At 36.3% G+C, this 11,738-nt stretch overlaps 1 non-coding gene across 1 annotated transcript; it reads right to left on the bottom strand.

The window, feature by feature from the left end:
- Positions 1 to 8,679: 8,679 nt before the first annotated feature.
- On the bottom strand, positions 8,680 to 8,786 carry LOC148090466 (U6 spliceosomal RNA). The gene has a single exon (XR_015713780.1). It is a non-coding gene; the product is annotated as a U6 spliceosomal RNA (small nuclear RNA).
- Positions 8,787 to 11,738: the final 2,952 nt, after the last annotated feature.

Below are 11,738 nucleotides of genomic sequence, written 5' to 3'. Positions count from 1 at the left end.
CTTCAGAAGAGATATAATGTATGTGATTTCTATTATAAATTTGAGTGGGACTGGGGTGAGACATTGGTATTCTAAAGAAAAGGACACCTTTAGGGACACAGGTTCTATTCATTGTTGTTTTGTTGTTGTTGTGTTTTGTTTTTAACTCAGTGTTCTTCCAAGATAGGTAATAGCTACAAAGTATTAGCACAGAATATTGCATCCTTCTGTCTGGAGAGATAAGTATACCTGCTCTTTTTCTCCCTCCAGCAAGGGCTAGGAAATCTTAGCTGGGTGCCTAAATTTCCTAATCCAGGATGTCATTATGTTAATTGGTTTCAAGGTATGTTGAATGATTCAGTGAGGGCTACAGTGTCCTATATTTGTATTTAGTTGTTTTACATGGCTAATCTGTGATTGGCATTTTTTGTACTTTTACATTTATGCACACTTATATTTAAAGTAAGTGTCTTAAGCTAGGATCCCTGATGTTTTAATTAAACATAATTAAAGGTCACATCTAAGATCCTCACAAACAAAGCCTATATTATGCTGTGATATCCTTTATGGGCAGTTAATAAACAAAATTGGGATGAGAGGGGAAGGAAATAATGGTTTATATCTTTCATTTTTAGAAAGCAAATAAAACAGAGTTGCTTGTTAAACTTATTTAGGAAAAAGGAAGTTAGAATTACACAGCTAGCTTTGCTCCAATAAGGGTGGTCTTGTTTATTTTCTGTTTTTTGTTGTTATTGTTGTTATTCCTGGCTATATCGCTTCCTTGGAAGGAACATCTGAAAATAATCAACTTGAAGCCTCAAGTTTGCTTTGTGTCCCAACATAATAAGACTTGAAGTGAGAAGGTCTTACAAAACCACATAGAAATTATTCACTAAGTGCTAGAAAATGGCAATTTATACCTGTTCATAAAACTAGTTCAAGAAGAGAAGATCAATTCATGTGAATAAATACATTTGAAAAGGAAAATGATAGGAACTTAGCATCTTGATCACTCTGATAATACAGATTCTTTACCTTTCTTTTTTAGTCAGAAAACAAAACTAGAAAGTTTCTTTCTTAAACTTATACTCTAAAAATTCTGATTCTTTTTCTGACTGAAAATATTGATTTATTTAAACACCTCACTTTCAAGCTCAAAAATAAATTAAAAGTAAAAAAAAATAATCACTGTTAAATATTTGGTTCAATTGAAAAATTCAGCTATTTAACCAGCCAGCTGTTTATTTTGCAAAATCTGTCTTTATTCCATTTTACAAAAATGTGGATACCTGGCCGGGCATGGCTCAGTGGTTGAGTATTGACCTAAGATCCAGGCAATCGGGGTTCAATTCCCGGTCAGGGCATAAGCCTGGGTTGCGGGCTAAGCAGCTGATCAATGACTCTCTCATCATTGATGTTTCTATCTCTCTCTCTCCCTCTCCTTTCCTTTCTCTGAAATCAATAAATATATTTTTTTAAAATGTGGATAATCTGAGGGGAGAGACTGAGAAGAAGGAAGGGTGTTTAAAAAGGAAAGTTAGAGAGAGATTGATATGCTGGGTTTCTCTCACATTTTGGGAGGGAGTGGCAATATCTTCTAATGACTTCTTTTCTTCAAAAACTGTCATAATTTAAAATAACTATCAGGAAGGGAAGATGGCAGCACTCTGACAAGAAGCAGTGGGCCCTTGTTCCAAGACACAGACTGGATTAACAGCTAAAATACTGCATAGCCAGCTTGGAAAAACAAAGGAAATATACCTGATTGGAAATACTTTGAGTAAGGAGACCTGAAGAAACATCATATAGTTTGGTAAGAGAAAGGGGGCATAGAAAGGGGGAGTCCCCCCCTGAAGCCAGTGCTGGGCTGCAAGGCCCAAGAGGTAGGGGCTGCAAAGTTTCCTTCCCTTGGGAGTGTAGACTGGCAACCAAAAGCTGGGATCTCAAACCTAGAGCAGAGGAGAAGGGAAGGAGAACCCATGCATAATGGGCAGAAGGATCAGGGGGAACAGTGTGCCTATGAGGAAAGAACCACACCTTCCCAGTGAAACAAAGCACCTAATGGTGCTAGCAGGAGACATTCACTCCAGGTACTGACCTCAGGAAAGTCCGTCTCTCAGGGTGTGGCTTCTGAATAGAAAGGGGTCAGAGGGCTGCACTCATCAGTGACCTAAAGGGACCTTCTGATTCCCTGTAAGGCATTGTGTAGAACCCCAAAAAGCATTTGAACTGTGTGGCAAATAGAGCCCTTCCGCAGCCAGAGAGAGGGACCAGAGCTGCCAGTGCCCGAATCAGGGGTTATTGAACTGCTCTGAAGAGAGCCAGAATAGCATGCACTGAGCTACCCCAGCTTTACTGAGATCAGCTGTGCAGGAGACCTGCATGGAACTGACTTTGTAACCCCTTCTGCTTGGATATGAGGTGCCAGGGTGTCAGATCCTTGCAAAGCAGGTTCTCTGCCTGTTTGTTTCTTTGTGCATTTTTTATTGCTGAATGGGGATCCATCTTCCTGGCTTGCATTGGGGACAGAGATCAGCAAAAGTTGGGATTTGTGTCTGCATTGTGGAGAGTTTTAACTGAGTGTCTTGTGAAATCAACCAACCAGAACAGGGAAAGGGGGGGAACATGCCTACCTCTCTCACAGGCTAGGAGCACCATGCTCAACAGAGAAGGGGCTGGTTCATCTCACTGAAACTCCAGATATTCCCTGCAGGGTACAATTTTGAGGGGGAAGGAAGAACAGCTCTTAGGACAACAAGACAAGAGTAAGACTCTCAGGCACTATTGTTTGGGAACCAGAGGAAAAGTTTAAAACCCCTTCATGGGACTGGACAGGCAACGTGCTCACCAGAGTCTCTTTTGATCAAACCCACTGAGCCAAGGCCACTGAAATTGCTCATGCCGAAAAGGTAACAGACTGAATTTAATCTGAACCTCAAACAGGCCTTTCTATGGGGAACTTGAAACCTCTAAGGAGAGCAATATCTTGAGCTACACTAGCAAGCCTGCACACTAGACTATCTTCAGAAGACTCTGGAGAAAAACCAGGCAACCACAAGGGGGAAGCAAAATAGCTGACAGGAGGAGGTAATCCACAGAGAGTCTCAGACCAGCCCATTACATAAAGACAACAGAGCAAAATCTTGATAGCTCCTGATATTTGGTTGACACATGAGTACCTCCCAGGAGACCCCAAATCAGCATACAAAACAGTGAGCTTCAGACAACATAAGCTGTGAGAAGAAAACCACCTGACTGACTTAAATTTTTTTATTTTTTTAGTTTTATTTGTATTGTTTTTTTAGAAAAAGGAGAAATATTTTCTAAAATTTTCAATTGATTCTAATTTTTTTAATTTTTTAAGATTTGTTTTGTCTTGCTTTGCTTGTTTTTATTTTGTTTTGTTTTGTTTTCTTTGTTCTAATATCAAGATTTTATTGATATTATCTGCTTTATTACTGGGATATTATCATTATAATCAATAAGCTTATTGCTTTTTTCTGTTGTTCATCCATATCTCTTACTGGCTTCCTTACCCGCCCTTGCTTTACCTCTCTCTCTCTCTTCCTGTTTCATTGCCGTAGCATTTATTTTCTTTTTCTTCCCTTTTAGTCTCTGTCTTCTTGTCTTTTTGTTTGTTTGTTTGTGTTTTATATTTTTTCTTTTTCTACCATTTTTTAAATTTCTACTCTCTACCCTTGTTTTTTGCTAACCCTTCTTTCTTTCAGAATATTTTCTCTGCCCCTTTTATCTCCCAGTAGCTTCTTTATTTTTTAATTTTAATTTAATTTAATTTTTACTAGTAGCAATAATATCCTTTTCTCTGTTTATTGATTTAGAATTTGTGTTCTAGCTTTGCTTTCCCAATTCTATTTTCTCTTGGGTGGTTTTCATTGTGATTGTCAGAATATTTTGTAATTTAGTATTTGTTTCTTGGCAGTTTGGTTGTGTTTTGTTTTACTCTGTCAGCACCTGTACAATAGCTCACAAGACATGGTTGTGACTGAGCTTCACAGTTAGCTATCTTGAGAGAAGAGTCCTCCCTAGAATGGGAGAACAACAATCTAGACCCAATCACAATAGGAGAGCCCAGAGAACCCACAAAAGGGACACCCACAAAAAGGACATGCCTAGAGCATATACCTCAGAAGTATAAGGAAAACACACTTCTGAGTCCCCTTGGACATACAATAGAAAATTCAATCCCACAAGACTGGGAAACTGCAAATATACCTAATCTACAGATACAAACACTAAGAGTCACTAAAATGGGGAGACAAAGAAACAGCACTCACATTAAAGAAAAAGAAAAATCGCCAGAAAATGACCTTCATGAGATAGAGTTAAGCAAGTTATGAGAAATAGATTTCAGAGTAATGGTTATTAAGATATTCAGGGAAATCAATGAGAACCACAACACAGTTAAAGGGAAGGTCTAGGAACTTAGTGAAATATTCATCAGCATGAAAAAAGATAGTTATAGGATAAATAAGAACCAGGCAGAAATGAAAAAATACTATATCTGATATCAAGAACACATGGGAAGGAATTAAAGGCAGGATCAATGAAGCAGACGCTAGAATAAGTGACTTAGAAGATAAGGTAGGAAAAAAAAACACTCAATCAGAGCAGCAAAAAGAAAAAACACTTAAAAAGCATAAAAATAGTTTAAGGGGGCTATAAGACCACATGAAGAGAAAAAACATTTGCATCATAGAAGTGCCAGAGGGGGAAGAAAGTCAGCAAGGGCTAGAGAATTTGGAGGAGGAAATAATGACAAAAAACTATCCTAAGCTGATGCAGGAGAAAACCACAAAAGTTTAGGAAGAAGGAGAGGTTTCCAAACCAGAGGAACCTAAAGAAACCCACTCCAAGACACATCAGAATTAAAACGGCAAATGTTAAGGACAAAGAGAGAATATTAAAGGCTGCAAGAGAGAGATAAGCAGTGATCTACAAAGGAGCCCCCAAAAGACTGACAGCAGATTTCTCAACAGAAATACTTCAGGCCAGAAATTCTCAAAGTAATGAAAAGCCAGAACATGCAACTAAGTGCTTTGTCCAGCAAGACTATCATTTAAAATTGAAGGTAAAATAAAGAGATTCCCAAAGAAAAGAAAGCTAAAGAACTTCAGTACCAACAAACTAGTATTGCAAGAAATGCTAAAAGGACTGCTTTAAGAAGAAGAAGAAATATTGAGAAGAAAGTACATCAACATAAAGGGGAAAAATGGTATTAAATAAGTATATATCAATAGCAACCTTAAATGTAAATGGAATAAAGTTCCAATCAAAAGACATAGTGTCTCCGAATGGATAAGAAAATAGGACGCATATATACACTGTCTACAAGAGATGTGCCTGAGAGCAACAGATTCATACAGGCTGAAAGTGAAGGGATGGAAAAAATATTCCATGCAAATGGAAACAAAACAAAAAAGCTGGAGTAGCAATACTTATTTCTGACAAAATAGACTTCAAAATAAAGACCATGACACGAGACAAAGTAAGTCACTACATAATACTAAAAAGATTGATCCAACGGGAGGAACTAACCCTTAAAAATATATATGCACTCAATATAGAAGCACCTACATATATAAAAATTTCTTGGTGGATTTTAAGGAGGAGATAGACAGCAACACAATCATAGTGGGGGACTTTAATGTCCCACGGTCATCATTGGACAGATCAAGAAAAAAAATCAACAGGGAAACAGACCTTAAAGACATGCTAGTTCTAATGGATTTAATTGAAGTTTACACATTTCATGCCAAAGGAGCAGAATACACATGCTTCTCAAGTGCACATAGAACATTCTCTAAGATATACCACATGTTAGGACACAAAACAAGACTCTACAAGTTCAAGAAGATTGAAGTTATATAAAGCATATTCTCAGATTACAATGGCATGAAATTAGAAATAGACGACTATAAAAAAATCTCAAAAATATTCACACATATGGAAGCTAAATAGGATGTTATTAAAAAGTGAATCGTTACCAATGAGATCAAAGAAGAAATAAAAAACTTCTTGGAAAAAAACGAAAATGAACAGACAACAAACCAAAAACAAGCCTGAAAGCAAGGCTCATAGCATTACAGGCATACCTCAAGAAACAAGAAAAAGTTCTAATAAACCATCTAAAAGAACAACTAAAAGCATTAGAAAGATAACAGCAAGAAAAACCCCAACGAAGTAGATGGAAGAAAATTAAAAAGATCAGAGCAGAAATTAATGACATAGAGACCAAAAAAAACAACAAAAAAAAAACAACCCCAAAAGATCAATGAAACCCAGAACTGGTTCTCTGAAAAGATATATAAGACTGATGAACCTTTAGCCATTTTCACCAAGAAGCAAAGAGAGAGGACCTAAATAAATAAAATCAGAAATGAAAGTAGTGATATTTCAATTGACGCAACAGAAATACCAGGGATTGTATGAAAATACGATGAGCAACTATATGCCAACAAATTGGACATCCTGGATGAAACGGTCAGATTCCTAAAAGCATACAAGTCTCCAAAGCTGAATCAGGAAGAATCATAAATCCTGATTATGCAGATAACAACTAATGAAATTGAAGCAGTAATCAAAAAAGTCGCATCAAACAAAAGTCTAGGGCTGGATGGATTTACGGGTGACTTTTACCAAACATTCAAAGAAAAATGAACACCAAATATCCTCAAACTATTGCAGAAAATTCAAGGGGAGGGAAAACTCTCAAGCTCTTTTTATGAGGTGAGCATCATTCTAATCCCAAAACCAGATTAAAGACACCACAAAGAAAGAAAATTACAGGCCAATATCCCTGATCAACATAGATGCTAAAATACTCAACAAAATACTAGCAAATTTGATCCAACAATATACTAAAAGGGTCATACACCATGATCAAGTGTGATGAATTTCAGGGATGCAAGGCTGGTATAATATTTGCAAATCAATAAATGTCATACACCACATAAACAAAATGAAGGACAAAATAAAGGGATCATATTAATAGATACAGAAAAAGCATTCAACAAAATCCAGCACCCACTTTATTATTTTAATTTTTTATTGTTCAAAATATTACCCATTCCCCTCTTTCTCCAATTTAGATCCATTCCACCCAGCCCCCACCACCAACCCCAGTTTCTACTACACCATTGTCTGTGTCCTTCAGTTATTCATCAGTCCGATCCATGCTTCCATGTCACTGAATCTATTATGTTCATCAGTTTTTTAAGTTCTTTAGAATCCACATATAATTGAGATCATTTGATGATTGTCTTTCTCTGCCTGGCTTATTTTTCTTAGCATAAGATTCTCCAGGTTCATCCTAACTGTCCCAAAGGGTATGGGATCCTTCATCATTACAGCTGCGTAGTATTCCATGGTGTAAATGTCCCACAGCTTTTTTATCCACTCATCTACTGGTGGGCACTTGGGCTGTTTTCAGATCTTAGCTATTGCAAATTGCACTGCTATGAACATAGAGGTGTATATATTCCTTATGATTAGTGTTTCAGGATTCTTAGGATATATTCCTAGAAGTGGGATCACTGGGTCAAAAGGCAGTTCCATTTTTAATTTTTTGAAGAACTTCTATACTGTTTTCCACATTGGCTGCACCAGTCTGCATTCCCATCAGTAGTGTACCAGGGTGCCCCTTTCAACACATCTTTGCCAGAACATGTCATGTGTTAATTTATTGACGGTAGCCATTCTGACAAGTGTGAAATGATACCTCATTGTGGTTTTAATTTGCATCTCTCTGATGATTAGTGGCATTGAGCATTTTTTATATGTCTCTTGGCCTGCTGTACGATCTATTGAAGACATGTCTATTCAGGTCCATTACCCATTTTTTAATTAGACTATTTGTATTCTTCTTTAAAGTAGTATTTGTTCTTTGTACACTTTGAAAATTAACACCTTATCAGATATATTCTTGGCAAATATGTTCTCCCATATTATCAGTCTCCTTTGTATTTTGAAATTGATTTCTTTGGCTGTGCAAAAGCTTTTTAGTTTGATGTAGTCTCATTTGCTTATTTTTTCTTTTGTTTTTCTTGCCCTAGGGGATGTATCAGTGAAAATTTCACTAAATAAGATGTCTGTGACTTTAGTGTTTATGTTTTGTTCCAGGATTTTTATGGTTTCAAGACTTACATTTAAGTATTTTATCCATTTTAAATTTATTCTTTTGTATGGAGTAATTTGATGATCTAGGTTCATCTTTTTGCATGTACCCGTCCAATTTTCTCAGCATCATTAATTGAAGAGACTGTCTTTACCCTACTGTATGCTCTTGCCTCCTTTGTCAAATATTAACTAACCATAATGGCATGGGTCTATTTCTGGGGTCTCTGTTCTGTTCCATTGATCTATATGTCTGCTGTTGTACCAATACTAGGCTTTTGATTACAATGGCTTTGTAGTACACTTTAATCTCTGATAAAGTGATCCCTCCCTCTTTGTTCTTCCTTCTCAAGATGACTGGGGTTATTCGGGGTCTTTTTTGGTTCCACATTAATTTTTGGAATGTTTTTTCTAGCTATGTGAAATATGTTGTTGGTATTTTCATAGGAATTGCATTGAATCTATAAATTGCTTTGGGTAGTATGGACATTTTAATGATATTAATTCTTCCAATACATAAATATGGTATATTCTTCCACTCTTTAAAATCTTCCTCTATTTCTTTTAAAAAATATTTAACTCTTCACAAACTTGCATGTCATCCTTGCACAGGGGCCATGCTAATCTTCTCTGTATCATTCTAATTTTAGTATATGTGCCGCTGAAGCAAGCACCCAGCACACATTTTTTTAAATTTTATTTTTGGTTAAAATATTACAGATATCGCTTTTTCTCCCCAATGACTGATTCCACCCCATCCCATTCCTCTCCTCAGTCCCTTTCCCCACCATTGTCTGTGTCCTTGGGTTGTGCTATTTGCATATAAATTCTTTGGTTACTATCTCTCCCTCCACCAACCCACCCTCCTCCATCCCTCTGACATTCATCAGTCTGATCTATGCTTCCATGTCACTGAATCTGTTCATCAGTTTATTAAGTTCTTTAGATTCCACATATAAGGGAGATCATGTGATGTTTGTCTTTCTCTGCCTGGCTTATTTCCTTTAGCATAATTTTCTCCAGGTCCATCCATACTGTCCCAAAGGGTATGAGATCGTTCTTCTTTACAGCTGCATAGTATTCCATGGTGTAAATGTCCCACAGCTTTTTTATCCACTTATCTACTGATGGGCACTTGGGCTGTTTCCAGATCTTAGCTATTGTAAACTGTGCTGCTATGAACATAGGGGTGAATCTATTCTTTCTGATTAGTGTTTCAGGATTCTTAGGATATATTCCTAGAAGTGGGATCACTGGGTCAAAAGTCAGTTCCATTTTTAATTTTTTGTGGAACCTCCATACTGTTTTCCATAGTGATTTCAGCAGTCTGCTTTCCCACCAGCATTGTACTAGGGTTCCACTTTCTCCACATTCTTGCCAGCAGGAGTCTTTTGTTGATTTGTTGATGGTAGCCATTCTTACAGGTGTGAAGTGGTACCTCATAGTGCTTTTAATTTGCATTTCTCTGATGATTATAACATTGAGCATTTTCTCATCCCAGCACACATTTTTGATAAAACTTCTGAGCAAAGTGGGAATGGAAAGAGAACGTACCTGATAATAATAAATGCCATTTACAAGAAATATACAGCTAACATCATACTCAATGGTCAAAAACTAAAACTATTTACTTTAAAAATAGGAACAAGAGAAGGTTGTACACTTTCACCTTTCTCATAAAACATAGTACTGGAAGACCTTGCCACAGCCATCAGACAGGAAGAAAACATAAAAGGTATCCAAATTGAAAAGTAGGAAGTAAAACTGGCATATTTGCAGATGACATGATATTGTACTTAGGAAACCTTAAAGAGTTCACCACAGTACTACTGGACTTAATAAATGAATTTGGCAGGGTAACCTGATACAAAATTAACCTCTGAAAAGCGATGATATTTTTATATACCAACAATGAACTCTCAGAAAGAGAAACTTAAAAAAAATTCCATTTACCATTGTAACTAAAAAAAATAAGTTATTTAAGAATAAACTTAATCAAGGATGCAAGACACCTGTACTCATTAAACTACAGGACACTGAAAAAAAAAGAAAAAGAAAAAAAAAGAAGATATAAAAAAGTGGAAGAATATACTATGTTCATAGATTGAAAGACTTAATATCATTAAAATGTCCATAGTACCCAAAGCAATCTATAGATTCAATGCAATTCTTATTAAAATACCAACAGCACATTTCACAGAGCTAGAACAAATATTCCAAAAATTTATATGGAACCAAAAATGACCTCAAATAGCAGCAGCAATCTTGATAAAAAAGAACAGAGTTAGAGGGATCACTTTACCAGATATCAAACTATATTACAAAGCCATTGTAATCAAAACAGCCTCTGGTATTAGTACAACAAAAGACTTATAGATCAGTGGAACAGAACAGAGACCCCAGAAATAAACACACGCCATTGTGTCTTAGTTAATATTTGACAAAGGAAGCAAGAGCATACAATAGAATAAAGACAGCCTTCAATAAATGATGCTGGGAAAATTGGACAGGTACATACAAAAAAATGAAACTAGATAATCAACTTAGTCTATTCACTAAAATAAATTCAAAGTGGATAAAAGTCTTAAATGTAAGTTGCAAAATCATAATAATCCTGGAAGTAAACACAGGCAGTAATTCACACACATCTCACATAATGGAATTTTCACTGATACATCTCCTGGGGCAAGAGAAACAAAAGAAAAAATAAAGAAATGGGACCACATCAAGCTAAAAATCATCTGCACTGCAAAAGAAATCAACCTCAAAATACAAAGGATCCCCACAGTATGGGAGAACATGCTTGTCAAGGATGCATCTGATAAGGGGTTAATTTCTAAAGTGTACAAAGAACACATACAGCTCAACAGGAAGAAGACAAACAATCCAATAAAAAATGAGCAAAGGACATGAATAAACACTTCTCCAAAGAGGACATACAGATGGCTAAGAGATATATTTTTAAATGCCCAATGTCACTAATAATCAAAGAGATGTAAATTAAAACCACAATAAGGTATCATTTCACACCTGTCAGAATGGCTATCATCAACAAATCATCAAATGACATGTGCTGGTGAGGATGTGGAGAAAGGGGAACCCTGGTACACTACTGGTGGGAATGCAGACTGGTGCAGCCACTGTGGAAAACAGTATGGAGGTTCCTCAAAAAATAAAAAATGGATTTGCTTTTTTACCCATTGATCCCACTTCTAAGAATATATCCTAAGAATCCTGAAACACTAATCAGAAAGAATATATGCACCCCTATGTTCATAGCAGTGTTATTTATAATAGCTAAGATCTGGAAACAGCCCAAGTACCCATCAGTAGTTGGATGAGTGGATTAGAAAACTGTAGGACAATAGAATTACTATGCCACTGTAAAGAAGAAGAATTTCTTACTCTTTGGGACAGTTAAGATGTACCTGGAGAAAATTATACTAAAGGAAATAAGCCAGGAAGAGAAAGAGAATTATCACATGATGTCATTTATATGTGAAATCTAAACACAATAATCCGATGAATGAAATAGATTCAGTGACATAGAATCATGGCACAGTTTGGTGAATCTCAGAGGGAAAGCTGAGGTGGGTGGGTGCGAAGAGAGTAACCAAAGAATTTAT

The sequence above is a fragment of the Miniopterus natalensis genome, chromosome X (genome assembly GCF_054644295.1).
Source record: "Miniopterus natalensis isolate mMinNat1 chromosome X, mMinNat1.hap1, whole genome shotgun sequence".
NCBI classification, from domain to species: domain Eukaryota; kingdom Metazoa; phylum Chordata; class Mammalia; order Chiroptera; family Miniopteridae; genus Miniopterus; species Miniopterus natalensis.
Note: the sequence above shows the minus strand (reverse complement) of the source record. Positions and strands in the feature narration are given on the sequence as shown.